Source organism: Erinaceus europaeus, chromosome 8 (genome assembly GCF_950295315.1).
Source record: "Erinaceus europaeus chromosome 8, mEriEur2.1, whole genome shotgun sequence".
In the NCBI taxonomy this organism is placed as follows: domain Eukaryota; kingdom Metazoa; phylum Chordata; class Mammalia; order Eulipotyphla; family Erinaceidae; genus Erinaceus; species Erinaceus europaeus.
The window spans coordinates 83,517,519-83,531,868 of record NC_080169.1 but is presented as its reverse complement, the minus strand read 5'-3'; the positions used below and the strand labels follow the sequence as shown (position 1 = coordinate 83,531,868).

General features: G+C 36.5%; 1 protein-coding gene across 21 annotated transcripts in view; it reads right to left on the bottom strand.

Moving 5' to 3' along the window:
- Nucleotides 1-13,058: 13,058 nt before the first annotated feature.
- The window catches only part of FOXP2 (forkhead box P2), a 629,028-nt gene continuing 627,736 nt past the window's right edge, over nucleotides 13,059-14,350 (bottom strand). For all 21 annotated transcript variants that reach the window (XM_060196460.1, XM_060196464.1, XM_060196461.1 and 18 more), the window contains one exon: nucleotides 13,059-14,350. This exon is cut by the window's right edge and continues 2,040 nt beyond it. The gene's annotated coding sequence lies outside the window, so the exon portion shown is untranslated.

Here is a 14,350-nt window from a genome sequence, read left to right as displayed (position 1 = left end):
AGGCAACTCATGAGGTATGGAAGCCTGGAGGGAACAAAGGGAGTGTGAACGTGTGTGAGCTCATACTTTGGCATGATGAAAAGTAGGTACTCTTCAAAAGGTCTGCTCTTTGGCAGAGGGGCTCGTTACTGATAGCAGAGCTTCACTGCCCACACAAAGGCAAGTGGGGAGGAGTGGGGCTCAGTGAAGTTAGAATACAGACAAAATGAAAACAGAGATGATTGGATCTTCAAATCTACAAGCTACTAACAAAACCATTTCAAGAAAATTCTAAGAGTACAGGACTCAGAATGGGCTTGGCTGGAATATGTTTGCTTGTTTACTGTTTGCAGATAGCTTTTAGAAAAAAAAAAAAACTAGTATAGCCACAGGCCCTTTGGAATATAACGAAAGTAGGCCTAGTAGCTATCTACAAAATGGAGATGACCCCCCCCCAACTCTTCATCTGCACTACTCCAGCCTTTAGGCTCATGATTAGTCAACAATTTGTTTGGCTTTACATGTTAACTCTCTTTTCAGTCACCAGGTTCCAGATGCCAACCAGACTTCGGTGGACAGATGACCCCACCAATGTGTCCTGGAGCTCTGATTCCCCAGAACCCCACCCGACTAAGGAAAGAGAGAGGCATTCTGGGAGTATGGATAGACCTGTCAAAGCCCATGTTCAGTGGGGAAGCAATTACAGAAGCCAGACCTCCCACCTTCTGCATCCCACAATGATCTTGGGTCCATACTCCCAGAGGGTTAAAGAATAGGAAAGCTACCAAGGGAGGGGATGTGATACAGAATTCTAGTGGTGGGAATGTGTGGAGTTGTACCCCTCTTATCCTATGGTTTTGTCAGTGTTTCCTTTTTATAAATTAAATTTAATTTAATTTAAAAAAAGAAATGTGAGTTAACAGATATTTTGTCTTTATCAATCAAAATGAAAATGAGTATATGATAGATAGAACATCCTCCCACACCCATATATCCCTAGATATCAACATCTTACTCTTGGGGACTTTGGTAATGCTTTAGGTTACTTGACACAGAGCAATTATGTATATAAATGGAAAGTCTATAATCTAGTCTAGAAAAGGAATTATCCTGGGTTATCCTCATGAGTGTAATGTAATTGCAAGGGTGTTTACCTGGAAAAGAGGGAGACTGAAGAGGTCAGAGTGACAGATGAAGGAGTTGTCTACTGTTGCTGGCTTTGAAGATGGAGGTACAAGGCCACAAGCAAAGAATTGTGGGAGGCCTCTAGAAGCAGATACAGATAAAGAAACAGATTTCCTATATTGCCTCTGGAAAAGAAAACAGCCCAGCAGGCCCCTTGAATTCACCATTTTGAGAACTATGTGAGTCAAAGCAAGATAATAAGTGTGTCTGAATTGGTAGTAATTTTTTCTTTTCTTTTCTTTTCTACAAGAACAGTAGAACTGCTCATCTCTGGCTTATGGTGGTGTGGAGGATTGAACCTGGGACACTGGAGTCTTGGGCATGAGAGTAACTTTGCATAACCATTATGTTATCTACCTCTGCCCAGTAATAATTGTTTAGAATACAAAGGAAACCAATCCAGAGTTCAGCAGTCACTTTGACATATAAATGTGTAGCTTTTGTATTAAGCTTTGTCTAGAGAGATTTGTGCCAAGAAACACTGAAATACTTAAGGGAAAGAAAATGGAATTTGTTGCCTAAGTGGAAGGCATGGTACCTTTTCTGCTTGGTTGGCTAACTAACTTCCTGGTTTTATCTCCTGAATTTTAGGTGGTAGACTGTAGGGAATAAGAACAATATTTACCACTTATTACTCTAGGAGAACTATTTTCCAGCATGTAGTTGATCCTGGCACGACTATATTGATCTTAAAGGATGACATGTTAAGTGATCAGGCACACAGAAAGGGCTATAAGTCCAAAAGAATGGGGCAGTCACCTCCCATCTTATGTTTTCTAAATACCTGAAATCCAGCTGTTGCAGAACATTTCCTCTGAACTCTAAGGAAAAAAAAAAACATTAATGCTCATTTTTTTTATTCTTCTTCTTCTTCTAGCGTTTGCCATTTTTTTTATGAGATTAAGGAACAGAAAATAATTGGTTCAAGGTTATTAAAAATTCATTGTAGTTAAAATAATTCTAGAAAAAGTAAACAACTTCTAAATCACAAACATATTCACCTGAGAATTGAAGACTAAACTAATATTGGTGGAGTGAGAATGAAGAGATGTATTGAGGGGAAGGGGAGGGGGAGAGTTCAGGTACTGGGACATGATTGCAGATGAGGACCTAAAGGGGGTTAAATTGTTATGTAGAAAACTGAGAAATGTCAGGGCTGGGTGGTGGCAAACCTGGTTGAATGCACATGTCGCAGTGCACAAGGACCCAGGTTCAAGCCCCCAATCTCCACCTGCAGAGGGAATGTTTTGCACATGGTAAAGCAGTGTTGCAGGTGTCTGTCTCTCTCCCATCTCTACCACCCCTTTCTCTCTCAATTTCTGGCTGTCTCTATCCAATAAATAAAGATATTCTTTTTAAAAAATTAAAAAAGAGAAAACTGAGAAATGTCACACATATACAAACTATGGTATTTTAGTGTTGACTATAGATAATTAATCCCCCAGATAAAGAAAATAAAAAGAAAGAAATGTACTTGAGACCAAATATATAATATGATCTTATTTATATTTCTTTTCTCTTTCCTTTTTTCCTTCCTGTCTTTATTTTTTTCTGTTATCTTTTTCTTAAGATTTATTTATTTTGGAGCCAGGCAATGGTGCACCCAGTAGGGAATACATGTTACCATGTACAAGAACTTGGGTTCAAGCCCCAGTTCATACCTGCAGGGGGAAGCAGTGTTGCAGATGTCCTTCTCTTCCTCTCTGTCATTCTCCTCTCCTCTCTCAATTTATGTCTCTATCAAATAAAAGGAAATAAAGAAAGAAAGAAAGAAAGAAAGAAAGGAGGAAGGAAAGAAAGAAAGAAAGAAAGAAAGAAAGAAAGAAAGAAAGAAAGAGTAACCCCTGAGAACAATGGATATGTCATGTAGACACCAAGTCATAGTGACAATCCTGGTAGCAATAAAAAAAATCAATAAATCAATACAAATATGTATTTATTTTAATGATAAAAAAGAGGAAAACCAGATCACTGCTCAAATGTAGCATATGGCGCTGTCAGGGGCTGAACTTGGGTCCTCTGTGGTCTCAGGCTTGAAAGTCTAGTGCAGGGGAATCAGGCGGTAGGGCAGCGGGTTAAGTACAGGTAGCGCAAAGCACAAGGACTGCGTTAGGATCCCAGTTCGAGCCCCGACTCCCCACCTGCAGGGGAGTTGCTTCACAGGCAGTGAAGCAGGTCTGCAGGTGTCTATCTTTCTCTCCCCCTCTCTCTTGCCCTCCTCTTTCCATTTATCTCCGTCCTATCTAACAATGACGACATCATCAACAACAACTACAACAACAATGAAACACAACAGGAGCAACAAAAAGGGGAAATAAATAAATAAATGAAAGACAGTCTAGTGCATAATCAGTATGCTATCTTCTCTGTCTGGATTTTATTATATCATAAATTCTAATAACTATTCATAAGACACTTAAAGGATTTAAACCATCCATATTATCCCATAATACATTTACATGTTTAAATATAATGTCAAGGACTGGAAGTGGCACACCTGGTAGAGTGCACATGTTGTCATGCACAGGGACCAAGGTTCAAGACTCCAGTCCCCACCTTCATGGGGAAGCTTCACAAATGATGGAGTAATGTTGCACATTTCTCTCTCTCTCTCTCTCTCTCTCTCTCTCCTTTTTCTATAAGAAAAAGAAGGAAAAAATTGACCACTATAAGTGGTAGAAACAGGCACTGAATCCCAGTGATAACCCTGGTGGCAAAGATATATGTATGCATACATACATACAATGCTAATTTCACAGTGCCTGGTATTAACTAGTCACTAATTAATTACTAGTACCCTTGGAAAAAAATGGCACTGCTATAAAAGGCAAGAGTGCTTCCTGGACTGATGAAGGTAGGATTTACTGAAGACACTGACTCTTTTGTTTAAACCCAGATGAATCTTGCTACCCAGTAACCCCATTATATTTTCAACAAATGGTTAATGGGAATGGACTGATGCTAACTGAACTTCACAATTGAAGAGGAGCTAGTGGGTGAGCCCTGGGGCGTGGTCTACTCTGAATGAGCAAGCACATTTTCACCACAATTGGCTGCCTAATCGTGTGTTGCAAACTTGGCTGATGTATTTGGATGTGTAAGCAATTATGTTTCTGCTAAAAGCCTTGTTTGGTAATGCTTTTGTTCTCCGTTTCTTACAACTGAACTAGCAGAGAGAAAAAAATGGTATTGAAATGGTTTTCAATATGTTTTGTTTTGCTTTTCAACTTTTCTTTTCAAAACATTTTTCAATTAAGCTAGCCAACTGATCCAAAGTTTATTATACCTCCAAATACCACATAAAATAGATAACAAAAAGAAAAAGAAACACAGTAGCTAATATAAGTTTTTTTTTTTTGCAATATAACAAATTGTGATGAAAAGTCCCAAATGCTTGCATTAACTCACATCATTTCAACATGATTAATTGTACTTAGTAACTCTCTGTGCCAGTCACAGAACTAGCTTTGAATATTGACAATGAGAAACACATGTGCCCCCCCCCTCAGGCAGCAGCTTCTCTTTCAGTAGAATTCTCACAGACACTGGTTTAATCTTGAAGTTCCATGAGGTAAGACATTTCATTTGCAAAAGAAAAATAGCTATCAATATTAACCAAAATTTCTAAATATCTTGCTTTCCAATACCTAGCCAGATCACAGCCTCTACTGTTTTTGTAGCACACCTAACCTATTACGTTGCTAATTACTTTCAAAAGTATTGTGTGTTGATTCATAGTCATTCAAAACACAGTAGTTTTTTCTGAAATCACTTTGGAAATTAAGCAGACCACAAAGAAATAAATACAATTAAAAGCAGCCTTGTATGTCAGAGAAATATGAAATCAGGGTCTCTAAAAACACTTATTTCAATTGGTTCCTATAAGTATTGCTCATAATGTTTCTGTAATACAGGTAATTTCAACACTTCAGAATGTCAACTTCAATGAGAATTTATTTATCATTCCTTCATTTAAATGTCACCATAGGTAACTCACATTTCATGTGTAATCAGTGTGTGTAAACAAAAGACCCAGATATTAATTCCAGTTTTTGCTAATTCTGTGACAATAGTGTCACTATAGTCCTTCCATACTCTGCTTCCCCATGTGACAAATGGAGAGATTATATAGTAGTGGAGTTATGAACATCAAATAACATAACATGAGAATTTGCCTAGGATGCTGTGCCTGGGCATAAAAGTAATGTTTTTAAGGCTTTCATCTGGGAGTAAAATGCCACCCCCCCCCCAAAGAGACGGCTTGGAAACCAATGAATTTGGCATTCATGAAAACCACATGGTTTTGATTAAATGAGGTGGCTCCTAAAGTAGACATATGCTCTAACTCACCTGCTCAGAGTCCAGAACAGAAGCCACTGGTGGAGAGAATCAAAATAGACTCATTTACTGACCTAGGAGAAAGGTATCTATTTTGGCTCACATTAGAGAACCTGTGTCTATAATTCTTTCCTGGGTGGAGGCGGTGGGCACCATCTTTATGGCAGAACTGAAATAGGCCTACCAATTCATTTTTTCTGTCAAGTAAATGAATAGAATATTATCATAGACAACTTTTTGGGCTACTTTGGCAGGAAAGTCAATGTGGACTTTTTAATATCCTACTTGACATCTAATTAGAAACAAGAAAAGCAGAGGTATTATGACCAGTCATTGGATCCTTTGAGTTACATGTGGAACTCAATAATCATGGGTAAGGGCTTCAGGAAGCAGAGTTGCGCAAATTAAAAAAAAAAAAATTAGGGTTATAACTAGAGATTGTTGTTCTGACATGCTTTCATGTCATCTACCTCTTCATCCAGGTTAAGGTTCTAAGAAACAAAGATACAGTCAGGTTACCACAGATATGTCCTATGAAGCAGGTCTTCAGGAATCCTAGGGCACCGAGGGTTTCCCAGGTCACTTCATATGGCATTCGAGAAGTTGTCTGACCTATTGATAGAACTGTTTGCATTAAGGATTTGAAAATAATTAACTTTTTTTCTCCTTTTTTGTCTCCATGGTTATCGCTGGAGCTCAGTGCCTGCACTACAAATACTGCTCCTGGAGGCTATTTTCTCCATTTTGTTGTTGTTATTGTTGGATAGGACAGAGAGAAATCGAGAAAGAAGGGGAAGACAGAGAAGTAACTTCCTTGCAGGTGGGGAGACAGGGGCTCGATCCGCTGGTCCTTTCGCTTTGCTCCATGTACGCTTACCCTGGTGCCCTACCACCTAGCCCCGAAAGAGATAACTTTTTTTTAAAGATTTTTTATTTATTTATGAAATGGAAATATTGACAAGACCATAGGATAAGAGGTGTACATTTCCACACAGTTCCTACCACCAGAACTCCATATCCCATCCCATCCCTTGAAAGCTTTCTTATTCTTTATCCCTCTGGGAGTATGGACCCGGGATCATAATGGGGTGAAGTGGTAGGTCTGGCTTCTGTAATTGCTTCTCCACTGGATGTGGGTGAAAGAGATAACTTTTATCAGAAGTTCTCTACTATATGGCAAACACAAATCACAGCTCCAAAAAATTGACTAAAAATGAGAAAAGACAAGAAGTTGAAATAAAATTTCAGTGTTCTATAAAAAGCACTGCTGTGTGCAAGTGAGAATGTGTCTCAGCTCCTTACAATGGGAGTGTTTTTGGTAGTCTCTGAATATTTGCCACACATGGAATTAAATAGGGTTATATACCTAACAGATTGCAAATGTCTTACAAATTTCATATTCCATGTACCCTCCTTCAGAAATAAATATCCTAATTTGAAATGTTTCCCAATTTGTATTTCCCATCCACTGATAACCTTTCCATTTTTCACCCATACAGTGAGATCTTTTCATACCTCGTGCTAGTGAGGGACCAAAGATGGACTGGCAAATCAGTCAACCTCATGACTTACTCCATTTTCCATTTTCATGGAAGAAGTTAATAGTACATATTGTAAAGTGAAGAAATGACCTTATAATCCATCTTTGGATATTTACTAAGCTTCTACTATGTGCCAGGTGCACATAGCCACTGTGAATCAATCAGAGTTGGCAAGATACATGAAACCAGTTTTCTATTTTAGGCCCTTATCCTATACTTAATTCTACTCACTTTAGACAGTTTATAGAATCATATAGTTCAACTGGTTAGTTTCCCATCAGTGAATTTCATTTATTTATTTATTTTCAAATTGGCTGGGATAGGAAGCCCCTTGTACTAAACAGAGTTTTATTATATCTTAAGAAAATTATGAAGTATTCAATACCATCAGTGTTTTCCTGAGTCAAAAAGTAAATGATTATTTTTTTCTTTTGTCCTTGGGAAAGTAAAGCTTATTTACTTAAAAATTTACTCCTTGAATACAGTTACAGTGATCATTGAACATAAAGCTGTTGCCCATTAGTCTCTAATGGGGTTCAATATCACTGCTTATGAGATCTGAGTTATAGAAAATGAATTATTCTTGGTTCAAGACATCCCATCTAAATTCTCTAAGATAACATATGAAGGTCTCTATCTCCTGATTTTGATTGTGTTCCTTGGAAATACACCTTAACACATTATTTAACTTCTGCCAAAGTACTTGAAGTCTCTTTTAATATTCCTTATCTCAATGTGACAATCTCTCAAATTTTATCATATGTTTCAAGTAACCCAATGTTTTTCCAAATGCTAGAAATAACAATTGTAGTGACAGAATATCTTCCTTATAAAATTAGTATAATAATGATTATCTGTACAAGGCTGCTCCTTTAAGGAAGATGACAGCTACAGAGAGACACATTTTTCAATAATAACAGTTTTAAATTTATGCAGAGAAGAATATTAATGAAATAGCTTCCATTTTATGGTAAAGACTACTGTAGGATTATTTTTAATATGATGGGAAATGAAAGGTGAAATAAATATTGTCAGATAACAAACATAACTGATTATGCATCAGAGTGAGTATTAAATCAGCATTCGACAGTGGCAAATAAGGAAAATGAATGTGAGAACCCGGTGTCAGAGAGTGGAGACAACTGAAATAGTGGATTATTTTATGAGGACATACAGTTTTTTTATGGCTATTAAGGAATTTAGTTTAGTCTGTAAAATTATTTTAAGACATGTTTTATTATTTTATTTTTATTTCTTTTTGTTAGCTAATATTTAGTATTAAAGAGTCTAAAATTTATAATGATGTGGTATTGATAACAAACTTTTAATATTACTAGAGTATTTTCAACATCCTTGCCTAATAAATCCTTTAAATTTAAAGTCCTTTAAATTTGGTTCCTTATGGAATAGTTTTCCACATGGATACTAAATGGAACATCTAAAATGTTGTCTTCAATTGTTGTTCATTCAAATTTTTCTTAGTTTTATGTTTCCTGAAAGCTTTTATTGTTATTTATTTATTGAAAGAGAGATGGATACAGATTGAGAGAGACCAGAGAGATGGCAGTGTTAGGAATTCAATCTAGGGCATCAAAGCCTCATGACACTCTTTTGCATTGAGAGTGAATGGGGAGATAAGAAGGGAAGGAGGAGGGAAAGGAGGAAGGGAGGGAGAGAGAGAAAGAGAGAGAGAGAGAGAGAAAGAGGTACAGCATGGCTTTAGTATTCATGAAACTTATCTGTAGGTGGGGGCTGAGGGCTTGAACCCAGATCCTTGTGCACTCTATGTAGCATGCATACTCTACTGTGTATGCCTCTGCCTGTCCCTGAGCTTTTCAGTTTTATAATTGTGACAGGAAGCATTGAGAAATACAAATTATGCCTAGTCATAGCAGGAATGTATATATATTTGTTTTTTTGCATGAAAAAGCGATAAGAACATTTCTCCATTTTTTATGTACCGTGTCCAGAACAGCACACATGCAAGGCACTTTACTGCTGAGCCGTCTCCTTCAGCTCCAGAAATACTTTTAATGACATTTTTCATTTTCATTGTTTTTTATGTTCATCTTTCCCTTAGTGAGTGGTCACTGTTGTACGTTTGACAGCAATAGTCCTCAAATGTGAATGGTAAAGCAATCATTCCAATTGTTAAGTTTCTATTTTCCACAGGAGCACTGGATTCTAGAGATCAGAGTTCAAAGTTGATAAGATTAACCTTAGGGGACAGATTGGCTAATATTTATTTCAAAGACTTTCAAGTAGACTTTTATAGCAGACTGTGTGAAAGCAAAATTTTCACTTAGTATTTAAAACTATGATTCTGTTTTTATGACTGATGTCCATGTTTGTGTACACAAATGTGTACATTGCCTTAAGTAATACATCAGAATCATTATGAGGTGCAAATTCTCTAGCATATCATAAACTCTTCTTCTCTTATTACTACAGATCTGTCAATTTATGCAGGTGTCATACCTGTTACTTTCAGTCTATGTATATAATGACTGAACAGAGGAAAAAACTCTTCTTCTCTTATTACTACAGATCTGTCAATTTATGCAGGTGTCATACTTGTTACTTTCAGTCTATGTATATAATGACTGAACAGAGGAAATGGGACAATATATCAAAGTATGGATGAAGCCACCCTTTGTCACAGGTTACGTATTTGCTTGCACTAATCTTGCACTTTGGTTTTTAGAAAACATATATGCATATTTTTCTTTCTTTCTTTTTTTCTTTAATTGCCACTGGGGTTATAGTTGGGAGTAGTGCCAGCATGAATCTACTACTCCTGATGACCATTTTTTTTTCTCTATTTTATTTGATAAGACAGAGAGAAACAGAGGGGAGAAAGACACCTGCAGACCTGTTTCACTGCTTGTGAAATGCCCACCCTAGAGCTGGGTTCCAATGTGGGCCATTGTACATTGAAATGTTGCACTCAATTGGGTGCACCACCCCTGCTCCCCTAGAACATATATATGCATTTTTAAAAGCTGATTCAAAGTGAAAAGTTGTAGCTTAGGCAAAGCTCTGTTGACATTTAAATGTTAAAATTTGCCTGAATCTCATTTTACAGAACATTGAAAATAGTCAAAAACTAGATATTTGACTTTCATGACTTCTGCTGGAGAAATGGTTAAAATGTGACTTGCCATTTCTAGTCCAACTCCTTTATCTCAGATTGTAAGTCACCATCACCATCATCTTTTTCTTCTTTTAATTAAAAAAACTAAGTGGTTAGGGAAATGGCTCAGAAAACAGGACACAAGTTTTGTATACCTGTGGTCTCAGGCTCAATCTACTATATTGTGAATGTAGGAGTCATTCTCTGGCCTCTTCTACTCAAGAAATAAATATTCAAAAAAATAGGCAGGGGAGATAGCTTAAAGGTTATGCAAAAAGAATTTTATGCATGCCTGAGTCACCAAAGGTCTCATATTCAGTCACCAGCACCACCATAAGCCAGAGCTGAGAGTACTCTCGTAAAATAAATACATAATTTTTAAAATGCAGAATAGTTTTGTGACCATCCTTTTAGACAACAGCCATATCTGGTGATAGAGTGCTTTCAGCTGTAGGATAACATTTACTTGGATTTAGGCTTAAGTATAAAATATTTGCCAAGTCAGTCTAAAGTTTTTCTCAAATTATTGGCTTTAATCTATAATTCCCCCCCCCCTTAAAGCATGAAACATACAAATATTAAATTCACATATTTTTAAGTAACTTTAAAAAAGTGAACAAAATACACTGGCCAAAAGCATAGTTTTATTAATCTAGTTTTAACTAAGTCAATAGTGAAAGTAAAATTCTCTAAATTCAGGAATATCAACATCATTCTCACATTTTAAAAAAATATTTATTTATTCCTTTTTGTTGCCCTTGTTTTTATTGCTGTAGTTATTTTTGTGTTGTTGATGTCTTTGTTGTTGGATAGGACAGAGAGAAATGGAGAGAGGCGGGGGAGATGGGGGGGGGGAGAGAAAGATAGAGACACCTGCAGACCTGCTTCACCACTTGTGAAGCAACTCCCCTGCAGTTGGGGAGCCGGGGGCTCCAACTGGGTCCTTACGCTGGTCCTAGCGTTTTGCACCACTTGCCACCCAACTCCCCATTCTCACATTTTTAAATAATGCATTTTTATCCTGAAAAACTATTCTAGAGGTAAGGTACTCTTGGTACGATGACTGAAAATATTGATTTATATGTAAAATAAAAGCATTTTTATTTATCATCATGACAGATTTATATTAAAGTTAACAGCCTCCTGCAGAGGACCTAATTTGCCTGTTTTAAAATTTTTAAAGTTGGGGCTGGGTGGTGGCGCACCTAGTTAATCACATGTATTACAATGTGCAAGGAACTGGGTTCAAGACCCTGGTCCCCACTTACAGGGGGAAAGCTTTGTGAGTGGTGAAGTAGTGCTACAGATGTCTCTCTATTTCTCTCCCTCTCTATCACCTCCTTCTCTCTTGATTTCTGGCTGTCTCTCCAATAAATAAAGCTAATTTAAAAATATATAAAAAATCTAAAAGTTTCCCCTTAGAAAACCTTTTACATATCCATAGTATAGAGTCTCCTAAACCAAAGCAGGGCTCCATGGTATTTGGAAGTAAAGAGGACTGGTATTTGGAAGTAAAGAGGAAGCAAAAAAATGCAGACGTTAAAAAAGAATAATCATGTTTCGTTTTAAGGTTCGGAATTTAGGATGACAAATTCAGTTAGGATGAAAACATGAGATGATAAAAGAAGGAAGTCAATTTTGAGCTTGAAAAGCTTGTTTGCTTTTAATGTAGTGCCAGGGTTTTCTTTACTCAGGTGCAATGCCATTGCTCAACAGTGTTTCCCAAGTCATTTTAATCCATCAGGCTTTGGGCAGAGTGGAAGAAGAGACAGACAGTATGAGGGGGAGAGACATCACAGAGCTGCTCCTCTTATGCTAGTCAGGATGCTCCGATGTGGTGCTGGAGCTCCAACCCCGTACACTTTGCATGGTAAGGTATATGCTCTGTCAGGTTACCTAGATCCCTTAATGATAATTTCTAATGCAATGCATTTTCAAAGAGCCCCAAGTTCTATTGGCTAAATTTGAGTATGGTCTGGTTTATAAATACCCAATTCCAAAGGAAATGATTTTAAACAAATTATGGGACATGTGTACACAAATTTATGAGTTGGCTCTGGCATAGAAGATGGTCTCTCCGAAAAAATAAAATCCTAAGGGTTATAAATGGGTCAAAAAGAATTAGATTTTTTTATTTATACTTCAGAAATGTAATCAAATGAATGAAATGGTTTCATATACATTTTTTTACATCCAACAGCAGTGACACACTGTTCATACATTAATTCTATAGGAAAACATACAGCCTTCTTTTTTTGCTAGGTAAGATTTGGCAAATGTTTATGGACAAAAAAAATACCTTTCATTGTAGCCTGAACTAGTGAAGTAACCAGGGTAAGCCACATTCCTTTCAATAGTTTTATGGCATTGATAAAGCTACTGTCCAAATGCTTATCAATATCGGCATGTGTAGGATGAAGTCGCATAAATTCTTCAAAATATGAAGGCCCAATTTAAAAACTTAACAAAATAATCTAATGGATTTTGTGACTGAATCTGCCCAGGGACATCAGAGTCCAGGATGATTTAAGTGTACTTCTGTAGCTCATTTCATAGCTGACTATTCTTCAATTCCCTAATCACAAAGAAATGCTTTCTTATGAAGTTCAGCAGCTATAGACACAGAATGCTGATGACATTCTCTCCATATCTGAGTTATATAAAGTAAACCCAGTTAGTGATAATTCTACCAAATACTTAGAACATTTACATGAAATTTTAAATGATTTTAAAACAGTACAACTGTGCCATGAATCCAACCATATAGAATATAAGCCACAAGTCCATTAGGTTTAAGCAATTGTGTCTTTGTAGACTAAAACTATGTAAGATAAAGTCTGCTAACTCCCAGGTGTTAGAGGTAGACAGTTTTCTTTCAAATCCTAGGTTTGGTCCTTTATTTTATTCAGCAGTGAAAGCCATGAATACAGAACAAATAACAGTTGTTACAATTCTCAACCATGACTTCTAACGTCAGAGAATTCAAAGTATGAACATAGTACACAGTAATGAAAAGTATCAAAAATTAGTTTACCTCAAAAAAGATAAATAAAACAGTTATATTCCACCAATACATAAACAGATGTTTGTGCTACAGTTAAAATTTGCTGTATACAAAAGATCATAGTCCCCATAATCAGCTTATGATAGAAGCAAGAATACATGAGCCATTTAAATTGTCAGACATTATGCTTTATAAGGTATGCACAGAAGTTCAAGCAATAAATACATACATTAGTTCAAAGCCTTACAATAGCTACGCAAAGCAGATGCAGAAAAAGCAGATTTGCTATTACTAGCAAGCAATGATATTAAGAGTAAAAATTCATGAAATGCATTAAAGCAACATTTTTCTTAGAAAAAGTCTGGTCATTTATGGGTCCACCAACATTTTTACATAATATGCACAATTATCAAAATACAGACCAAGCATTTCAGAAAACTCCAAAAAACCTAAAATCTATTTTCAAAGCAATTGCAGTTTTGGAGGTTTTTCTGGTATAATGTGCAAGCAGCTATTTTTTAAAATTGTATTCATATAAAACCCATGCAAAACTCTACAGGTATATGCATTCTGTGGCTGAGACTTCCTTTCAAAAGTTTTGTAACTGAGGTATGCATACTTTAGCATTGTAGTCTTAGGCCACCCTCCTGATAGTATAGCTCTCACAGTTACTTTCAGTCCATCAAAGCCTTATGAACATGCACCTGAAAGACCCATTTTTCCCTTCAGATAATCCATATAGTAGGATCCTAGATGACTGAAAACCATCCTTTCCAATAACAATCTTTCTTGTGATACCATATCATAAACTTCTCGTTTTTTGATCATGACCCAAAGACAAACATAATGAAAAGTAGCAGTTACTGTGACGTTCTCACGTTTCATGCAATCTGCCATAATTGTTCTAATTTTTTTCTTTTTTTCCTTTTTTTCTTTTTTTTTTCTCTCTTTTTTTCTTTTTTCTTTTTCTTTTCTTTTTTTTTTTTTTTTTTTTTTTTGCAGAGGTAGAAGCTTTCAGAAAGCCTTTTGGGTAAGTGGGAAAACCCTTTTGAAAGCCGTTATGTCCTTTTATTTGGTGTGACAGATGACTGGGTATCTTTCTAACTCTATTTGCTGACTTCAGCAAAGAATAAATGATGAGCTTAGTTTGCAAGAACCAGGTCCATCATA